Raw genomic sequence first — 6,777 nt, forward strand, 5'->3', positions numbered from 1 at the left:
AGGAAGGTTATTTCAGTCAAGAAGCCAAGGAATAGCTCTCATTTTTTGTTCTTGTTTTTGCATTTAGTGCTGCTGAGAAGAACATTCACTTTTTTGGAGACCAGAAGTGTAATTACTGTTTTGTCCTTTTTAATGCTCATTTTTTCCTGGTGGGCTCAGCCTGTTTTGCTTCAGTTGTATGTTTATATGCATACATATGGATGCTGGTAATCTGTCATGAGATTTGAATTCAAGCAGGAGTAAGTCATGTACTCTGCAAGTTTTTTGGTTTTCTTTTCAGAGGAAACCTCTAAAAATGAGGTCTTTAGATCCTCACCACATCCCTGAAAGTCCTGGGGGGTGTGGAGCCCATGGGTACTGCCCGGTGTAGCAGACCGGGAGGTTCCTCATTCTCTTAACTTTGCACCAAGACTGGAGATGTCGATAAAGGTGTGGGTAGAAAGTAGTAGAACAGGCAGTGGTTTCACAGAAGTACGTGACGTAAATTTGTAAAGACCCCGTTCCTACAAGGAAACAGTGCTGTTGTGATCACTGGTGCGATTAGCAGAAAGAAGCACAAAGCTGTTCCTCCAGTGATATCAGTAGAAGCCCCAAGTTGCAGCACTAGTTGGTCAGTGGGCATGAAGCTTGTGCCACTACAGTGGGAGAGGATACTGGGATGTTGGCCGGCGCTCACAGGGTGCTGGGAACATCCCCAGCTCTGTTGCGGCTGTCAGTGCCTGACGCCAGGCCTGGTGAGGGGACGTGAGGAGGTTGGAGAGTGAGGGGAGATGCTGAGGCAGGACGTCGGGGGCGGCTGGCCTGCCCTGCCAGGAGAAGAGCCTCTACTGCATGCTTCGCCCTCTGACAGTGCTACAATGTGGGGGCAAGGGAAAATTAAAATGTAGCTGGTTTACTAGCAAAGAATTGCGAACCACTTGACTGGGACTCAAGAGTGGGAGAGAGAAAGAGGAAAACAGGTATCTTAAGAAGTGACATCTGTGAATGTTTTTCCTGTCGGCATAATGTTTCACCTTTTGAGAGAGAAAATGTCAAACCCACTGGTTTCAGGAGCAAAGGAAAAGGCCACTCGTGGTTTCCCAGTCAGGCTCGGGTCTCTGGTTCTCCACATCCTCTCTGCTCAGCCTCTGGTTATGCTGCCGAGAGCGAGGAATGGCAGAGCATGGCCAACAGGCCAGGTTTCCTCCTGTGATTGCTTGCCGCCTTTGTGCTTGCCTGGTGTGTGGCTGTTGCTTGTGCCTGCTGAAGTGTTCCACGTGTTTTCATAGAACCATAGAATAGTTTGGGTTGGAAAGGACCTTTAAAGACCATCTAGTCCAATCCTCCTGCAATGATCAGGGACATCTTCAACTAGATCAGGTTGCTCAAAACCCCGTCCAGCCTGATCTTGAATGTTTCTAGGGATGGGGCATCTCCCAGCTCGCTGGGCAACCTGTTCCAGTGCCTCACCACCCTAATTTTAAAAAATTTCTTCCTTATATCTACCCTGAATCTACCCTCTTTTGGTTTAAAACCATTACCCCTTGTTCTATCGCAACAAGTCCTGCTAAAAAGCCTGTGTCCATCGTTCTTATAAGCTCTGTTTAATTATTGAAAGGTCCGGAACCTTCTCTTCTCCAGGCTGAACAATCCCAACTCTCTCAGCCTTTCCTCATAGGAGAGGTGCTCCAGCCCTGTCATCATCTTCATGGCGCTCCTCTGCACCTCCAAGAAGTCCATGTCTTTCCTGTGCTGAGGACCCCAGAGCCAGATGCAGTACTCCAGGTGGGGTCTCACCAGAGCAGAGTAGAGGGTGAGAATCACCCTCCCTCGACCTGCTGGTCCTGTTGCCATTTGTTTGGCAGCAATGGGCATTTCCCCTTCGTACAAAGAGGGGGAAGGTTCACTTGTAATTTTGAAAAAAAGTAGCAATTTAATCTAATAAATAAGGGGCCTGCAGCTGACTGAGAGGTTCAATTGACCTGCCAGTCTCCCTCCCTGTCACTCATACACTGCTGAGCCCATTTAATCTCCTGCAGGGGAGGGAGGAGAAAGGGGATGCATGGGGTGAGCTTGGCTAATACCAGAAAAGAAAAAATTCTCTGTGCTCCACCAAAAAGGGAGAAGAAAGAAAAGCCCGTAAGTAAGGCATGTTTTTTCTCCTACTATGTTATAAAGGAGAATCTAGATACACTTTAAATCTAAACCAAATAGTGGATCTGATTCTTAACGTAATTCAACTCTTTGAACAAATTAGAGACACCCAGTGCATCAGGGCACTGTGTGGAACACTGTTAGCTTGGTCATTCTTGATTCGGTAGGGATTTGGCCCAGACGTGCTCTATTACATGGTATCCTAAGAGCTGCCGTTCCACTGACATCTTCCGAGACGAGTGTTTCAGAAGGAACAGTCCGCCTGCATTCACACGTGGCTACGTAGACACTGGGTGCAACTCTAAGGCCCGTGGCTCAGTGGCAATCCCGAAACCCTGCAACGCTGCCCTTGCATCAGGCTCAGCTTTCAAGAGCTCATTTGACTGCCAGGTGTCACGGCACATGGGGGGTGCAAAGCCAGCCCGTTCTGCTCACAGGGAGGGTTATGTGGGAGGTGCTAAGCACCATTGCTACGTGGATTTTTCTCAAGGCAAGAGGAATCTTCTCTTGTCCCAAGAAGCCTGCCGTAGGACAATATCCAAATACCATTGCACAAAGTTGCTCTTGCATAGGCAGATCAAGACCATAGCCTCCTTGTGCTTTGCTAAGGCCTGTGCTTTTAGTCCACCTGAGCCATTAGTTGCTTTCTGTCTCCCCTCTGACAGACATTTAGAGACATGTCTTGTAGTGGAGCTGTTTTTCCAAGAGATTACTCTGCTTCTAAAATACACCTCACCTTAACCTAAAAAAAACAGATAAGCCAAGGTATTATTAGAAGTACTGACTATTTGATGAGACCTGAGAAAGTGAATTGACTTGATAATGGAATGAAAATCTTATTATTTTCAAAATTCAGTTCACAAAATGGAGACTGGGGGGGCAGGGAGGGAGGAGAGAATTAAGTTTAGAACTTAATTCCACCACGCTCAACGGCCTCATTTACAGGAAGAATACAACAAATCTCTTGTTTTTGCAGCACAAGGACTTTATACAGGTAAACATGTTGAGAATGTTGCCTGTAGTGTTTGCCCAGCTAGACCATAAAGAATTCCTGAGAGCGGGGAGGTGGGGGGAGCTAGTGCCATTGCACAGCTCCAGGAGCTCGGCTTTCCTCCTGCCTCCATCTGCCCCAGTGCCAGGGAGGGAGACTGCTGGAGTCATACTATTCCTGTGAAGCCATCCAGCACGTTTATTCTGAGTACAGACACAGTGGTCTTCCATTTTGCAATTACAGAAACAAGAATATCCTGTTGAGCTTTCTCGCTTTCCTCCCTTCCCCACTGCCACTGCTTGGTATGGCTGTAGGGAATATAAATGGAACAGGAAATTTGACCGCGTCCAGGATCAATGTCATTAAAGACACGTCTTGTTTTAAAATCTAATTTTATATAACTGCTCTGTTATATAATATGCTTTTGTTTGTCGTCTTGATTTTTATCGAGGTAGTGTACATTCCCCTGGACCTTTTCATGAAGGAATGTTTATACCTGTGGGCAAGCGCTAATGGCAGTGAAAGGCTCGCATTCATGGGAACAGCATTTAGCAATTCATGGTTGCCAAGGTAAGCAGCAAAGGCATGCCCTCTGCCACTCCACTGCCTCTAAAAGAAACAGTCTCTAAGGTAACAGGCTAGCACCCCTTGAGGCCAAAAATCTTTAGCTTTTTAGAGAGAAATACACATTAAATAATACCAAGAAAAGCATTTTTTTGTCCAGGCATTTTTTCTTCACAACAGAAAAGGGGCTCAAAGTGTTCTATTTTTGGTTCTGCACAGGAATTTAATTCAGATGCTGCCCAGTGCTTTGTGCGCTCAACACCCCTTTGACAGTTTAGTTGCAGGGGCACATAGGACTAATGAGCCAAGGCATGACTGTAGTTGGAGGCTGGCGTCTCCCAGGCCTGTGACTGTTGTTCAAGTGAATAGGCAATTTCCCTGATTAGGTTGGAATTTGCGGCATTATCTGGATGGTTATTTGGCATGAGCCCTTTTTCCAGGATCACAGTCAATGTGGGAGACTGAGTCACCTGAAGAAAGGTCTGCAGAGGCAGTGTTTGCTAGATGCTGCTTGTGATGGGACAGGAGAATGGGCCTCTCGACTTCATTTTGCTCTGCAGCCACTTTCCAACCTCTTTTATCTTACCGTAGCAAAAGGGAGAAGTAGGTGAGTCATCACATTTTCCCAGTGCAAGATTTTAGTCAGGAGAAGAAGCAAAGAGAAGCAGGAGGTTTTTAAAACTGAATTCTAACAAAAAGTAAAACGGAACGGCCAGATCACCTTTCTGCTAGTGTTGGTGCGTCAGAGACCCATTGCATGCAGAAGACAACTTGTCTATGTCATCTGCAGGACATTCATATGACTCTAACACCAGCACAATTTGCTGGATGTGAGGAAAAGCAAAGCAGCACTTTCTGGAATTTTTTTTTCTAAAAGACTCAAGCTAGTACAATTGCTTGACAATTATAAAGTGACAATTCAAGGACTGTGACAGTAATAGAGGACCTGCTGGTTGTAATATGTCTTTTTACATCTGATGCAGTTTCTGCAGTTCCTGGAATTGTAACAGAAGTCTTAGAGCTCTTCATGAGAGGGGAGATGCCTCCTGGAACCCTTCTGCAGCTTCTTCAACAGACTTAATGCTGACATTAATACATTTTTACTCGGAATAGAGGCAAACTGATAATCAGACTTAGCCCTATCTTCAGGTGTGTGACACATGCCTCACATTTCAGTGAGTCTTTGGGAATAAACCTCATGTTATTGAGCTGACTTATAACAGTGCAAGGGTGATAACGCTTTGCCTACTTTCAGTCTGACAGAAAGGATACTGCCTTGACTGCATTCAAAGAAAGGACATACATCACTGACAAGTCACTTCTCCGTTTACTTTCACTTCATGTTCTACAGACTAAAGTAATTATGGAGTAACTATGGACTTTCTAATGGTTCAAAGCATAATAACAGAAAGAACATTAAACAAGGAAACGAACTAGTTGCGTCATCCAGCCCAGAAACACCTACAATGAGACAATTTGTTATTATGCAAAAGATGCAAAGTCAAGGGCAAGCTAGGAAGTATCCAGACACTCTTTTTAAGTTCAACACCTTGTCATGTCCACGTTTTGATACAACACACATTCACATGCTCTTATGCAAGAGAAGTCCTGCTCCATTTGAGACACGAATTGGCTGGGGCTCACTAAATAGGAAGTAATTTGGTATTTGCTCATTGCAAATCTTGCTCTTTATTCACATCTCAGATGCACAAATGGACTTAAATTTCACTTCAGGTAGGATGGAGACATGTAGCTGTTGGAGCAATTTATGAGAAATGGCCTGTCTTCTGGGGCAGAGTCTGCAGGCACCTGAGCAGCCGGCACAAAACATCCCTACGCTGCCTCAGTTCTGGGGGTTTTGCTGGCTTGTCTGAAGATAATGGCCTCTTTCTGCTGTTTTGTAAGCTAAGCAGCCCCGTGCCTAAATCCAATGGGACTGGATGTTGTGAGCAATAGCTTAGCGTGCCTAGCACATGCCCGCAGCACTGAGTTCAGCAGGCACAGCCACTTCCAGCTGAAACATGACCAAGTTGTGAAATGAGTCTGGTCAGGAAAACAAAAGCACTGAGTTTCTAAGTTCTTGCGTGTTCTCAGGAACATCCCTATAGATTTGGCTGAAACACTTCAGAAACTTTCATCTTAGGGAAGATATACAATATAAAAAAGTTCCATTTTATACACTTTTAACTAACGGAAGATAAGTTCTTGAAATATGATGTTTCAGGCAGCAGTAGTAACGGGGACCAGTATTAGATTCATCTGTGAATGAGCAAATAATAAGAACTAGGGACTGAGTTATAAGAACCAGCTTTTTAAAATGCTGGCTTCAGTTAACTTCCCTGAACTTAGTGTTGATATTTTGTTTTGTTACTCCACAAAGTCGGTTAATATGAGAACTCTATTCTGTATCTATAATTATAAAATATTATTTGATGTCTAAGCTGTCATTATTAGCTGAACGGTCTGAACTCTTTTAATTTTTTTTTTTTCCCCTAAAGAACCATCATGCTCTTACTGTGAAAAAGACAGAATCTTGGGAAAATTAAAGTAAAAACTGATTGCTCATACTTTGACAATGTGTTTTATAAAGGCTGTCTTTCAACAGTAATACTTGCATTCCCATGTTAAAAAGATGAAAATATGTAACTGCCATTTGCTTAACAGCTCTTAACTGGAGATGGAAAATGTATTAGTTTCATCTGTCTTAATTACCATCACATTTGTCTTTCTCTCAAATCTCTATTTTTTGAGCTGTACTTTTGCAGATCCTAAGGCACAGTGTACACATGCATTTATATAGCATTTATATTCCTATGTACACATAAACTGACATCTGAGGGGCTGATCCAAAATTCAACAAGGTCACTAGAAAGACTCCTAGCTAAGCATCAGTCTATCCCCCTGGAGCTCTGAGCAGGACTTATCGTAATGTATTCCCTAGATTTCAGTCACTGCTCCCAGAATAGGTACAGGGACTGCATTAATGAGATTTTTTTTCACATTCAGGTTTAATTCATCCATTTAGCAAAAAGTTGACTGATGATGGAATTTCGAACAATCAGTGTTTTATACAGCAGCTGGATATTGGA

General features: G+C 43.9%; 1 long non-coding RNA gene across 1 annotated transcript in view; it reads left to right on the forward strand.

Moving 5' to 3' along the window:
• Window positions 1–5,438, forward strand: part of LOC129204631 (uncharacterized) — a 36,963-nt gene extending 31,525 nt beyond the window's left edge. The window contains exon 7 of the long non-coding RNA XR_008576451.1: window positions 4,672–5,438. This is a non-coding gene — a long non-coding RNA (uncharacterized LOC129204631). The remainder of the gene's footprint in view (window positions 1–4,671) is intronic.
• Window positions 5,439–6,777: the final 1,339 nt, after the last annotated feature.

This window comes from Grus americana, chromosome 3, assembly GCF_028858705.1.
Source record: "Grus americana isolate bGruAme1 chromosome 3, bGruAme1.mat, whole genome shotgun sequence".
In the NCBI taxonomy this organism is placed as follows: Eukaryota; Metazoa; Chordata; class Aves; order Gruiformes; family Gruidae; genus Grus; species Grus americana.